The 15,327-nt window shown below is 39.7% G+C and overlaps 1 protein-coding gene and 1 non-coding gene across 2 annotated transcripts in view; both read left to right on the top strand.

Moving 5' to 3' along the window:
• Positions 1-15,327, top strand: part of MACROD2 (mono-ADP ribosylhydrolase 2) — an 837,047-nt gene that overhangs the window by 371,052 nt on the left and 450,668 nt on the right. The window lies entirely within an intron of this gene.
• Positions 4,466-4,657, top strand: LOC122174937. The gene has a single exon (XR_006177280.1). It is a non-coding gene; the product is annotated as a U2 spliceosomal RNA (small nuclear RNA).

The raw sequence follows: 15,327 nt of genomic DNA, 5'->3' as shown, positions 1-15,327 counted from the left end.
CAGCTCTGCTTTTCGGCTGCACCAGCTGTGATGCTTTCAGTTTGCCATTTTCCCATACTTTGAATATGATTCTCGTACTCACTTTCTTCCCAGCTGTCCCTGTCTAGATTTTACTTTGTGTTTACTTGTGCTTTGCTTACCTTGAGCACTGTTCTTCTCTGCTCAGGTGCCCCTTTCCTCTGGCACTACGGCACTGTTTGACCAGCCCCATGAAGTTGGTAAGATGATGTGCAGGGCTTATAGAGTCAGTATAGCTATAGCTGGGTTTGTACGTATGGCTTCCACAGCGTGGGAGGTGGGATCAGTCAGATCTTGCGTACGCATCTCTTGTATCCCAGGGGTAGGGAAACATTTGCCAACACCCTACAACTTTGCTTCTCTGCAAGCTATGAAAGCCTGGATTCTGTCAGCTTTTTGCATACTAAGATGAAAAGCATGTTATGGGCTGCTGGCTGCTTCTGTTCAAACATGAAGCATGGATTTTGAGGTTAGCAGAGGTCTGTTTGCTTAAAAGAGATTCTGATCACGATGAATTATGAAAATGTCAATAAATGCCACATTTTAGAAGGTAATAAAATTACTATTAATGTCGAAGGCAGAGCTCCAGGCAAACATTAACAGCAGCCTGAACCACCTACCTGTGTGTACCTTCTTCCTGTGTAGCATGAGCATGGGGATCTGAAGCAGCCCTGTACCTATGGAGGGAATTCTCAAAGGCCCAAATGGTCAACAGTGCTTCACAAAACCCATGTGCACAGTTTTGTTATGTGGGTTTCAGTCCTACTTTTCCGTGCAGGTCCCTTATGCGTGTGTGATGCTAATCCATTTCTCAAATAAAACTATCCAGTACTTCACAGTTTAGTATGGTGCATTGTGATTGTATGTTTGGGCACCACGACGCCAAGTTTTATTTTGCTTTGAAATATGGTGTATGGCAAATTGGAAAAAAAAAAATAGTCAAATGCCACGTTTAGCATATTTCTCCTTTGCAATATTTTGTAAAAATGTACCAAAGATTTCCTCTAAGGACGTGAGTTAAAAATAAATAATCTTTCCTTGCTTCAGGTCAAGGTTTAATTTCTCGCCCACCCAGCCAGGACTTACCTAGCCCCTGCCAAGTTCAGATGTGCATGCTATCACAGCACCAGCGCAGAGATTATCAGCCCAAAGGAGGCATTTGGGGAGCGCTGCTATCCACAGGTCTTGCCCTCCCTCTTTGCCGGACTTGAAGTCTGATTAGTGTTTAGACATCACTTTGAGATAATGATAATGTGCCTTTTAATTAGCATCAATATTTCTAATCTTTTGGGGAATAATAATGTGCTTCTTTTTTAGCCCTTGACTGTTGACAGATGGCCACTTATTAAACATCATTAAATTCTGACATCAATCATTTTTGTGCTTTTTTAAGTATGCTCGTCATTTAAATCAAATTATATGCACGGGAGGAAGGTTTTTCAGACCGGGTTGTTTAGACTTTGATGCAGTGCTGAAGCAGCATTTAGCAGAGGCCTCGTTTTTTAAGATGCTGTAATTTCAGGGGCTAACTGCTAACTTGTAATTTCAGTGTACATGCCTATATGAATGGGGGCTCTCACGGAAGCAGCCTGAATGCTTTTGAGACAAAGCCGCTGCTTAAACATTTAGAAACTTGAACTTTTGGAGAGCCTGCGCTCGTCTGCAGAGAACATTCAATGCATTTACACAGGAATTCATCTTGTATGTGTTTCTGTGAACGCAGTGAAAAAGTGAAGATGAATTCCTGTACGTTACTTGCAGCAGTGCTTTGCTGGCTTGCTGCACTCTTGGCTGGAACCTCTGGTTCGTTATTTGTGAAACTTTGTTTAATGGGCACAATTATAATCTGCATTGTGTCCTTGCTCATCTTAATGGCAGTATTAATTTGCAGGAAGGGACAAAAATTATCTTGCAGAGTTATCAAGTGGTGTTTAGGCTTTCTGAATGCTAATTAATTCAGAGCTCCAGTGCTGTACCTGCTGTTTGAAAGGCTAGCAGCTTGTATTCATCACCTGAGTGACAGCTGTACCTTCCTTTTTTTTTTTCTTCTCTTTTTTTTTAATCTTTAAAAAAGAGAATGGGGAAGATTAACTCCTTCCATGCTGATGATTGATTGCCACATTGAAGTAACAATTGCTTTCTTCAGATTTAAAATTTGCAGTATTTTGTCTTCAACTGATGTCTGGTTTTGACAGCATCTTAGTGAAAGGGTGGGTGATAGTCGTTGTTAGAGAAATTGGTAAAAGTAGCTCCAATACACTGCTGCTTTTTCTGTGATCAGGAAAAATAAAAGTATCTTTGAGGGTTAGTGCCAGAACCGGATCCTCCATCTAAGCTAGGAGAGAAAGAATTAAAATGAAAAGTCAAATTTGAACATTTATAGTAGGTGAGAAATCTGAAGAATTTTCTCTTGGACTCAAGTCCTTTTTTTTTTAATCCTTAGTGTCAAGGAAATCATTAATTAGTTATAATTCAATTAATTTTTCTCTTATCTAGATAAATTAGAAAATACTAAAAAACAGTTTTACATTGTGCATGAGTTATTATCTGTGAAACGAGACTGCTGTCATCTTTGGTAGTGAAAAGGGGCTTTGGAGGCACGCAGGTAATTTCCTTTAATCTGAGGAGGAGCATCGTGTAGTGTAAGGCGGGTGTCCCTCTGCAGGTTGGAGAGGATTATGCAGTTTGTTTTAATGATCGATGAAACAAGGTACAAATACTGGATTACACTGCTTCTTTTCCAGGTAGCTAAGTGTATTTGTAAAATCCACCTTTCCATCCCTTCCTGTTCCCCCTGATAGAAGTAGTTCAGTTGTGTGACATTTTCCTTTGGAAACATGAGACAAATGAACAATGTCTCACGTCAGAAGGCTTTGCTTGAGCAGTGGTGCCAAACAGAGTTTCATAAAGGCTTTCATTAGTATTAGGGCACGTTCAAGTGTTTCTGCTGTTGTTTTGCTATATACATGATTCAGAAGTATAGATGTGCAGTAGACGTGCCATAACTTCTTCTCCGTATCATTTTGAAGACTCTGTGTCTTTAGTGGGACTTGGGGTGGACTTGGCTGATGCCTTTGGGTTTCGGATCCGCTCACATCAGTTTTTACGCATTCTGATTCAGTAAATCTCATTAAGCATGTTTAACTTCCACCATTCACTGCAAGTTCTGTTGACTTCAATAGCAAATTAAGCATATGTTTAAATGTTGCTTGGAGCCTGAGGGAAAGGTGATTAACCTAAAGAACAAAGCTATGCTATTACAATATTTTAACTCATTAAAATCCAGTAGATTTGCTGATACAGACTCACTAAGTGCTCTATTTTAAAACAATTACCTTTTAGTTAGCTGGCTCTCTTGTGCAGCTTGGAATAACCAACATCAGAGTACCAGCTAGATACTTCTGATGAGGCAATACATTTCCTTTTGCTTTTGACCTACTGTTCTACTCTCATAAATAATTAGTGATTATAATTCCTATTTGGGAATGCAAACTCATTATCAAAATATAAGGTTTGACATGGTTGTTTACAAAGTGCTCTTGAAAACTGAAGTCATTTTTGAAGAAATTGCTGTCTTGTTGCAGGTTGCTCAAACATCTTTTGTTATTACTCATTAACATCAAAGGACATTTTTAGCCTGCGTGCTCAGGAATGATTTTTCGAAACGTGTTTTTATAACAAAAGCACGCAGTCGTTTTAGCAGTATTATCTTAGTGTTGGTGTTAATTTATCGTAGAGTTCGAGTGAGTAAAAACCACACCATGGCAAGATAGAGATGGGATTTTCGAATAACTGTGGGAGGTACTGCGATGAACCCAGCAACTATTAAGAAACATATTAAGAAACTGCAATATGTAGTTCTGTCCTCTGTGTGCTATTTATTAAAAATTCTCTTAACTTTCCTGAATTTAGTGATATACTTTGTTTCTTCCCTCCCCAAAAGCAGTTCTTGTATTTCTGTATAACATTTGTAAAGCTTGCACGTGCGCCTGAGATTTGTTGTTTTCTAACCCACAGGGAGAAAATTCTAAACTAGCCCCATGGTGATTCCAGAACGAGAAGGTAGCTATAGTGTTTGGGGAACGTTGTTGTTTCTCTTTTTTTCAATTGACAGTAAAAGAAATGATCAAACCAGGTCAGGAGTGTTTGGGGAGGCTGGATGTGGCATTGGTAGCTTCTCCAAATTGCTGTGCTGGAGATGTTACCCACAGCAGTATGAACGAGTGCATAGAATGGCTCCTGCAGTTACTGCGTGTGCAAAGTCACGAGCTAATTAAAACCTTGGAGTGAGTTATTTGGGGTCCGTAGCCTTTCTTGAGTTTCTTGAAATAAATCTGAGTGATAAAGCTGAATAATTGTTGCTGCAGTGGTATAAAAGCTTACAATGATTCAGTCTCGGTGTGTTCTCTGAGTCAGACCAAGGAACCATCGAGTCTGCTGACTTGTGTTTACTTCTTGACCTTTTGGCAAAGATCAAGTGGAGCATATGTTTTTATCAGTTTAATATCTGTTATGTCCTCAACTTGAGGATTTTATATTAAATGAGTTTGGGGACTGGGAAATGTACTAGGAGCTTACACCATCCTCTCCATGCGTGAAGCTGGCTATTGCTGTGTTTCTAGAACGCTGTGAAAAAAAAAAAAGAAAAAAATTAACGAGTCCCCAAATGACCATAAATGAGTGTGAAGGGAAGAGCAGGAACAGAGCAAGCAGAGATTACGCTGCTCTAAAGTTTTCTCCTAATCTCTGCTTATTTTCAGCTCAGGGGTTTCCCTTAACCTCAGTAAATTTTCTGTTAAAACACAAACAAACAAAAAGCCACTTCTGGCTGCGTTTCAGCTTTGTGTTCACTGTCTTCTCAGTCCATATTAATAACTATTTTGTGGTGTCCAACCCTGGAACATCAGATTATATCTTCCAGACTGGGCATGCCTTTGTACTGAGAGGATGCAGTGAGCCTACTCAGTCTCATCCCAGCTGAGGCATGAGTTACTGCATCAGCATTGCTGTTGGTCTTCACTGACCACTCTTACAGGTGCTGTTTTTTCTGAGGAAAAAATAAAAGCAAAAAGAACAATTGGTAGTAGCTCCAAAATTCCAAAGAAGCATGCTGCATCATTGTGCAATATGGGGTTACGTTATAGGCCATGGGGAAGGAGCAGACATGATGGATACCTTTGAGGAAACAGTGCTGCCACAAGTGTTTAAAACTTACTCTGGAAAGTGTGGAAAGCAATGCAGAGTTGGTGTTAACTGAAACGTTTCTGATTGATTAAGTACCAGCTCATGCCATTTTATGCCCTGTTATAAACTGCAGGTCCAGAACTGTTCCTGAATGTAGGAATCAGTGGGTGGCTAACACGAGCTGTTTCTGTTTGGCCTGTGACATAGTTACTGCTGAGGTCTATGTAATGCAGCAGGTGATGACAAGCAGGCTTTATAACATCTTTTGAAACAGAATCAAGCCACTAAATGACAAGTGAAAGTGACAGGGTGAAAATTGGAAGTTGTATTAGAAGTAAAATGAGGGCAGCTCAGAAGGGGAGTGATGGCGATCCTTTCTGGGTGACATAAGAATTTGACCCTCGGTGGATTTTTTACTGCATACATGAGGTAACCCAGAGAGGAGGTACCCGTGTCACTGTAAATCAGCTCCCCCACTTACGTCTCATTACCTGGCCACCTTTCACTTTTAAATTATTTGACCTGCCATGGTTAATGAATAGACCATATAGTGAAGTTGGTTTGGTGAGGCATTTTTGGTGGTGGGTTGGATATTGAATTAATTGCAGTGAAGGAAAATAAAAACAATTATTTCCATAAAATCCCCACATTTTCTATCCCTTGTATCTTGAGTTGATTGATGATACCCTTGTCAATATTTATGACCTCCATATTTAAGTTAGGAAATATTAGGTAAAGCTGATGATTTGGGAGAAAAATCACAATGCAAATTAATTGTGACTTCTTAATGTTGCTGTCTGAGGAAAGACACAACATTTTGTTTTTACAAAATTCTACCTAGAATGGAAAAATAACATCTGCAAGATAGAAACCCAGTGCAGCATAATGCCACCTTATTACTAGGTGTGCTACTCTGCTTACAGGTTACTGTCAATATATGGCGTCTACTGGCATGGAAGGTTTTGTTTGTCACAGGAACAAAATGATTGCTCCTCTTTTTTCCTGATTGCTGAGTTCTTTTAGCTAAAAGCGTTTTTATCCTGGAGTAGTGATTCTCTCTTTTCTCTCGCTGAGAACACTAATATTGTAAGAGTTACATTCACCCAGGTGAGGGAAGGGCAGCTCGAGGCCCAACAGGCTACTTAAAGCCATGACAGTGTCCAGCATACAAGAAGTGTCTTCATTGCTTTGGGGGGGAAAGCAGGGAGGTTAGCAATAGCGGAATCATTTCTTTGTAAACAGGCTGAAAATGTGGAGGTGAGTACTCAAAGGCTGAGGTAATGCATGGGAATACGTCTGTGGAATATGCATTGGTGCCTTCAGCTGCTGGGGGATTGCTCATCGCTGGGGGGATACCTGATAGACACATTGAAAGAGCAAGCAAGAGCCATGGGAAGGCATGGGCTGATTATTGGTAGAACTGCATGCTGCCTCTTCCTCTGCAGCTTTCTTAAATGCTGTTGTAGGAAATGACTGCTCCTTTGCAGATGACTACCTGTGCTGCCGCTTTCCTCGTGGTTGCTATCAGTCTGCATCCATGTGTGCCCCTATGAGATCAAGTGTGTCTGACTGTATGACTGTACAAATTATATCTTGCAAGTTTTGCTCCCCTAAGTCCAGAATTAACTGTCATTACTCAATTAACAATTGGAACACATAGTAAGATTCCAAGGTTCTCTTCAAAGACTGATACATAAAGTGACTTCCTTCTGCTGCTATAAAAAACAACAATTAGCATTCTAATAAATTAGTTTGGTGGAATTTATTGCAACACGATAGGCTTTGATATTTGTAAAGTCAGCGGCAGCTTCTGATACGCTGAATCACTGAATGTTATTGTGAAATCCTCTTTTGGATGTTTGCATGGACTCTTGTCTTTGTATGATGGCATTGGCCACTGCCTTAATAAAAAGTTGTTGAAGCAATGAAGGCAAATGATAAGGATCATCCATCTCCAGCAGAATGTTAATTGTCTGTCTCCAGCATGATGCTATCACACTTTTGTTCCGGAGTCAGTGCTATTGAATTTGGATTAAATTTTCATTTAATATGTTTTTTTTTTTTTAATTTTTGAATGTATTTTTTTTTAACACAATTGAAAAACAAAAAAAAAAAATTCCCACACTTCTGTGCCTCAGACAAATCATAATGCTGCCACTGACTTTATGAGAATGGCATTCTTTGAGAGGGTTTTAAGCTGAAATGGGGCTTTCAGATGGTTTGCATTAGTTATCCTCAAGGGAATGCATTTCCTAAGGGGGAAACTACAGTTAAACTGATGTTTTGTGAGATTTTGTACTGATGTCAAACTTCGTTCTGCTGCATGAAGTAACACAATTAAAACACCAAAATAGCAGAACAGAAGCAGCGGAACTTTGTTGAACTTGTAGATGTTTCCACATAGGTGATTAAAATTTGATAGGAGTGCTTGAGGCATGTCCATGTGAGATGTGAGAAAAACAAGCCTTAAGCAAGTTAGCAATTTCCCTCCAAAGGGTTTTATCCAGAGAAAAGAAGGCAGTATTTATGTGCAATAGCAGCTGGGTGTTTTTAGAATGACTTTTTGTACAGTAAGACTCTGCACCATTAGAGAACAGATATGAATCAGATAAGGTAACGGTTTGTCCCATGTGTGTGAAGCTGCCTCCCAGGATAAAATTACAATTTCTTTCCTTCTAAACGTGGTACTCATTTGGGAGTAAATTAATTAAGACTCGTTCTGCAGCCGTAACGTGGTGAGGCACTCGGGGTCTCCATGTAAAACTTGCTGGTACATCAGAAAAATAAAACCTTTTTTTTTTTTTTTTCCTAGTGGTTCTGGAGCTGTTACACGATATTTAAATAAATGACTTAATTCCATGTTCAAAATACCCAAAGGTATAATATCGTGTTATTGTTGTTAACTCAGGTGGCAGCAGTTCACAAGCTCTTTCCTCGTCTGAGAGCCTTTTCTTATGAGACAGGAGGATGGTCTGTGTGCTGTGCCCTGCCTAGTTTACTGTTTTATCCTTATTTGTGACTCGAACAAATATAGATGGACATAGCCCATGTAAGTCAAACAGACACAAATGCCTCACTTGGCGTTCCTCACTTGGCATTCCTCCAGCGATCTTTACTGATAGACAGGATGGATGGGGGGTTTTTCTCAGTGGGAACATGATACGGATTGCTTAGTTATTCTGTACATGCTGGAAAACTGGGTGGTTTCCCTGTTCCTCTTTGAGTGGAGATCAAAAATTCATGCAGCAGAAAGGTTAAGACTGCCAGTAATTGAAACACTCGGTTTCGACAGCAGAATTGCGTGTGAGCTTTCCAGTGAATTGTAGACGATCCATGACTTGATGTCTGCATCTGTTTAAGCACAATTACTTTCTATGCTTATTTGAGTTATCCTGTCATTTTCTGTTGAAGTGTTTTTCTGCTCTAAAATGAGCCTAATTGCAAAACCATTTCATGTAACAATATTGAATGTAAAGGTATGTGTTTCTGCATAGCTGTTCCTGTGTGTGAATTCCTCGCGATGTTATCTCATTGGGGTGGAAGGAAAATGAAGAGCTGAATCTTTTAAAAATGCATGTGAATGCTTTCCTCGAGTAGTGATTATGAGGAATGAATATAGCTGGAGCTTAATCATAAACTTTTCCCTTTCCTGACAGTACTGACATTTACTTGTTTCTGCACAAATAGATGAATCATAGCTAATGATTTATTTTGATCGTTTATAGTGTTAATGCAAAACTAAGTCTCATGTATTTTGACCTCCAGATTAGCTGGACTGAAAGCCTAAAAGCTGCTGCTTTGCAGAACTGTGGCATTGCTCTACAAGCTGCCTCATTCAGCAGGATTCAGCCTGGGGTAACACGTCACTGGTGCACCCTGGGTGAATGCGTGCAAAAGGAGTGTACAGGACAATCCATCATCCAGGGGACATTTGCTAGCACATAGTGCTGGAAGCTGAGTATTTAGTAACACTTCTCTTTCGTGTGAAGGTTTATCTGAGGCTCCTGTTACGAGTGAAATTCAGTAGGAGCCTGTGATCCCAGTGCGTCTGATTCACATCCAGCATCTTAGTGGACCTAGTGGGCACCTGTATTCCTGGCTGCTCTCTGTCCCAAATATCCTCCATTTGAGCAAGAAGAGGAATGTGAAAGTGGGAAGGACTTGAACAACTTTACACGGAGGATGGAGAGTGGTGGTACTGCTCAGGATTATAACTTCAACTCCAATTTTCTTCCTCCCATTGCAACAAGGCATCTGTATTCTCTGCAGGGTGCTGCCGGCCTGCGGAAAGCTTTTGTTCCTGGAAACCATGAGGAAGTCAACAGATCATTTGGGAAATTGAAAAGGCAGCAGGGCTGGACTTGTGAGAACCTGTTTTCAAAGAAAAAAGAGTGTGGAAGGATGGGGAAGGGGAATGGTGGGAAGAACGTGAGGACGAACTTAGGCATACTTCCATCTGCAGTATGGTAAAGGTAATACTGCTGTGGTATCAGGTGCCACAAGCTGCCAGCCAGCAGTAACATCATATCTTTGCATCCATTTCATGTACAAAAGTCAGTTTGCAGATGGCTGGCACTTCAGGGTGGTCACTGGCAGTAGTGAAGAAGTAAGACTGAAGGTTTCTGGGCTGAGATTAGCTGTAGTCTTCTCTTATCATGCCCTAGCTTATTACACGATAGTATTGATGCAAATGTGTATAGTCTAACAGTATGTCAATTATTTTGTCTAGCAATCAGACTCTACATTTTGTGCTGCAGAAACAAATGCCTTTTTCAATTACTTTAATATGCTACATTCTTTAAATTAGATGGTCTATAGGCAGTATATAAACAGCACTCTCCAATATTATTTCAGAAAATGAATAGCATGTGTGTTCCCTCTGCTAATCTACAAGAGAAACTGCCGAGTGACATAGGTTCTTGTTATTTGCTTCCATATGAACAGCTCAGAGCAAGTGTCCCTAAGAAATGCACACTGACTGCATTCTGGCTTGTGGAAGGCCGTGTGTCTATTTGACATGTTCTCAGTAGAGAATTGCTTATCCATGCCCAATCCTGACTGGTTTCACCTTCCAAAAGAAACTAGCATAGGTCAAATGTTGGCAAGATGGATTGAAAAGTGTTTCCAGCTGATGGAAATGCTTTTGGTAACAAAGTGGAGGAATTTGAAATCTAATCTATTCTCAGTGGAAAAACAGCAAATAGTCCATGTTTCAACACTTACAAGCTATTCTAGTATCTGAAGTGCTGACACACGTGAGTTTTGCAAATGACAGATGCCAGGAATCAACTAATTTTGCGTGAATGGTACAAGTACAAAATATCTTCTATAATAGACTGCGATGTGCCAAAAGAGCTTTCTTATTTACTAGTTCACTGCAGTGCTAATAGCCATGCTTGTACATGAATGTCTCCAGACTCTTCCTTCTCCAGTTCTTGTGTTCATTGTCTTTGGCATCCTAATTTCTCATGTCTTTCCCTTCCTGAATTCTTACTTTCCTTAGCATAGTTGAACTTTTCCATCCTTTATTTCAGTGTTGATTATTTCTGGCATTCATTTTTATCCCCTCTAAATGTATATTCACTCTTGCCTGTGTTGCTGGTTCTTCTGGCTTTCTTCATAAGCAGTTCCTGTGGTGTCCAGAATTTCCTCTGCATGTGAGCTGAGGAGAAGGATGCTCCTTACTGGGCAAAGTCTATGTTATTCTTCCTTAATTTTGGTAGCTGTTTTTCTTTGTCTTCTGTTCTCTCCATTTGTCTCTGACTGTAAGTGCAATGTAAGTCAGAGTTAGGGCCAAGTGTGTGCTAGGTTTCCTGTTGAAATTCAGAATAATGATGGAGATGTGAGTCACAGACTGAGTAACACTTGGCACAACAGCAAAGAGGGAATGTATCTCTATTGTAATTTTCCTTTTACTTCTTCCAGTGCTTGTCCTTTTTCTCATCTTCTTTGTACCTCTCCTAACTCATATATACAATTAACTGACATACATGTTGTAGGCGGTCTTTAATTCAGCATAGCTGCTTTTTCATCTGCCTGAAACAGGACACTTGTTAGGAATGTGAATTGTGCCCTTATCCACACCAAATGCTTCTCTTAAGTGTAGCTGGAAGCTGCTTCATGAATTTGAAGGCGCCACTCAATGTCCAGCACAAAAAGAAACTGGAAAAAAACAGAGGGCCTGACCTGAGTAGGAGTGCAGAGCTGCCTTTCAGGGCTTAGCAGGGCTAATGAACCTCTTGTTCCCTCCCACCGCCCTTCGCACATCACAGGTTTCTGAGTGCAACGGGCCTGTGTAAATTTCTAGCATAAATTCAGTACTAGATGAGGCAAGGAGTCTTTACAGCTGTTTTGTTGAAATCTTTTCAAATTTCGTTTCCCCTGACCAGGGCAGTCAGCAGAGACAGATTTCTGTAATAAGGGAACAATCGTGTTTGACTGTCTGAGCAAATTCTTCCACTACCGATTGACTACTGAGATGAAGTGGAATTTCTAACAAATCCTGTTACAATGGGTCAAGCACCACGTCTGTGGTTGTGCTTATTTTTTGGAAGCCTTGGTAGGGATTTATTTTAGCACAATCATTTTATAATGCTTGGAATATGTTCATACTTTGGATTGCTGCTGCTATGGATAATGGATGATTACTTAGTTAATGTTTGACGGCGGTTACAATGCACATCTCCCAAAGTTAAGTGTCCTTATGTCTTTATATGAGAACTGACCTTCAGGGACAGTAAACATATTGTTTGGCAACAAGTTAATTACAGACTTTATCTTCCAAAAACATTCATGTCACGGGTGGGATAATTAAGATGTCCTTGCAAGGGAAAAAAAAAGTTCTTGAGTTATAGTAGCATTCCAAAGTAGGTGTTAGAAACCGAGGTCACACCAGTATTGCAGGGGCTGTGTGCTCACGTTGTTTTGTCTACATAATTCTCTTCAGGCTATAAAAATGAAAGATGGGCTTAACTGATGTGTATGGCAATATATTCTGTAAGTCTGTGAAAAAACAAAAGGATCTGGGTCTTGTAGGAGTATGATGGGCAGGCAGAACTGATTGTGTTTGGTTTACTGTGGGATTGATTGCTAGGGTTTATTTTGTTTTTCTCCCCTTTCCTCCTTCCAAGGCCCGAATCTTTTGTTAAATGGCTAGGATCGTGTTGGCCCTTTCTGATTTTGTAATGTGAACTTCATGGTGATAAATAGCTAATTATTTGCAATTGAATTAGGCCATGAATTTAAATATGACAGAAACAGATGTACCGGTGATTACCTTCAATGCATTGCTCGGGGGATCCACGTTTGACGCAGTATAAATACATTCCTGAAATGTTATTTCTGAAATGGAATGGTACGGCTGTTGAAGAATCTCACTGAGTGATTAGTGAATATCCTCCAGACCACTGCATCTCGGATATGGAGTGTGTTTTGTGTTCTGTTTTTCTCTGGAAATATTCAGGGTGAGAGGAGCATTCACTGCTGGGAACTGAAGTTCTTGTTCAGGAGCATTGCATCTCGAAGCTGCAGGCGCATGGTTTCAGTCCAATTTTGATGTATTTTTTCATACTATACATTCACAAGGGGGACACCAAGTGCTTTCCAAGGATTAAGTCCCCAGAGGGGGACAGTGTAATGGGATAAAATTGTTGTCAGCAAAATTCCCACTGTATGCAATGCAATTTTGTAGATGGTACTTAAATGAGAGACTTTGTCAGCTGGCTGAATGACATACAGTGTGATGAAGCAGGTTAACTATCCCAACATGCCTTTGTGTTAACGTGGAGCTGATAATGACTACGCACTAATGTAATTTTGAGATTTGATTTGCAGTATCTTAAAACAGCAACAAGAACAAGAAACAAATGAAAAAGAAAATCTCTCCATGTTCTTTTTCTCAAAATGTGATTCAGGAGATGGATAGGTCTGATAATCAGATAATCCTGAGCTACTGTTTTCAGTTTGTTTTTCTCTTTGGAAACCCGCAGCAGAAGCAAGCCATTCCATTTTTAATAGACAGTACAATTTTGGACAATCAAATACCTTCAGAATGGTCATTTTTTTTCTGCAGTGGAAGAAAAGGCTTACAACATTAACAAAGCATTCCCCAATTATAGCCAAGATACATGGCTGCTGGTGAGTCATACCTTGAAAAACAGCAGTGAGGTTATGAATGATTGAAACGTACTCTCTGAGACCTATTTCCATGAATACATTTGTGGTTTGAATGATAATATTTAAGTAGCCCATCATTAGAAAACAATAGAAAAATGGAATCTAAGCATAAAGACTTTGATTGGTGGAGCTGTGCCAATCGTGTGATGTGGCACTATTAAAATACCCGGATCTAATTGATACATTAATACTGAGTGTTTCCAGGATGGGTTTATGCAAAGTGCAAGGCAACGGAGTAACACTTTGAAAATGGTTAATGCTGTGCCTGCCCCATGGACTGTCTCGAAAGCTGAACGTTTTTATCTTTGATGTAGGCAAAGATTGTCTATAAATGGTTGGGCGTGATGCGCTGTTGCAAGATTCCTCCGTTAGAGAATGGCACTGGGGTGGGATTCTTACTGTGCAAATGAGATCAGAGGTCCAGAGTTTGAAAATTAGAAATTCAGCTCCAGATAGCATTGAAGTTATCAATGTCAATGACCATGCTAGACAGTTTTCTTCTGAGCAAACTGTTGGGTTTTTCATGGTCTTACTTTTTAAATCTATTTGCTTTTGCTTTTTTTTTTTTTTTTTTTTTTTTTGTAAGCTTAGTGATTTATTTTGCTTGCGTTGTTTATTAGATTTACTTGTATGTCATAGTCAACATAAAATGGCTCAATTGAATTTCATTTGAGGTGATTTTTCTGCATAACTGTGTGCAAATAAGTATTCTGATATGCTTTTCTTTTTAAATCAGCCTGTTTAATACTTGCTCCTGCCATAGCTACATGGAAATGAGAGTCTTGCCCTATTTACAAAAATGAGCTTTTTAGCATCATGAGTGAGGGGAAAAGAGAATTTTAGAGTTTTTGGAGTTTACTTTTCAATTAGTTGCCATTAGGGTTTGCTGGGGTTTGCACATGTGAATGATATTCTCCTTTTAACAGGAAAATGCACAGTGGACTTCACAGGAATTTCTTTGTCTCGTAGCCCCTAGTGCTTCCTAACCTTGTTAGAGCTCCCAGCACTTGACTTGGAGCTGAACAGGCCTTAGCTTTGTTACATAGGAATTACATGCCTGCTGGTAGAACTGTATAGACTATTCCACTTCACGTGCATTCGGGCAGAAGGGACAGAAATTAATTTATGCAGGACTACAGTTATTTCTAATGTGACATTTACCCCAGAACCATGTTGAGATGTTAGCACTGGGGAAAAAAAAATATATATATATATATATATGTTTTGTTAATGCTACTCTGTACTCAATGCCTCACTGGTACTTGTTGCAGATGTTTCGGATTACTGGCAAAACTTCATTATCAGTGCTAATGTACAAATGCAGTAAGTTGACATATGGGTTGACCAAGCAACTACTGCAATATGTAATTAGGCTGGTGCCATGTGATACGTTGCCACTGATCCTACACAGCCTTTACATGAAATTTTCCTGAGACTGAACTTATTTGCTGCGTTGTTCCCATTCCCAGAGTGGCTGCTGCCATTTTTGCAGGATTCCTGTGGGGTGATGGGAATGCTTTAAGGGAGCTCCGCGTTGTACAGCAGAAATAAGTTTTCTTCCAGCTTTCCATGTAATATTCATGTTACTGGAAATAATAATCTCATTATAGAATTAGCGGTACATATATCTCTGTCTAATAAATCACATCCAAGTATATGGTGTTTATATTATAAATAATACATATCCTTCTATTACTGACGTTTACTACTGTTAAGCCATTTGAGAGCTCTGACATTGCCCAATTCCTAGCCTTGGTAAACAAAGATATTGTTTACAAAGATGTCGGCCTGCAAAGTAAGAAACTGGAATTTTAATGGATTCCTTCCAATAGCTGTCAGTTTCTTCCTCTGAGTTTGATAATTGAAAGGTTTGGTTGTTTTTTCTTTTTTTTTTAAAAAAAAAAGGAAGATGGTTTCAATTACCCAAAGCTAGCAGAATGTTTAACTACC

The sequence above is a fragment of the Lagopus leucura genome, unplaced genomic scaffold (genome assembly GCF_019238085.1).
Source record: "Lagopus leucura isolate 7727_CA_CO unplaced genomic scaffold, USGS_WTPT01 Super-Scaffold_73, whole genome shotgun sequence".
NCBI lineage: Eukaryota > Metazoa > Chordata > Aves > Galliformes > Phasianidae > Lagopus > Lagopus leucura.
This window is presented reverse-complemented; position numbering and strand designations above follow the sequence as displayed.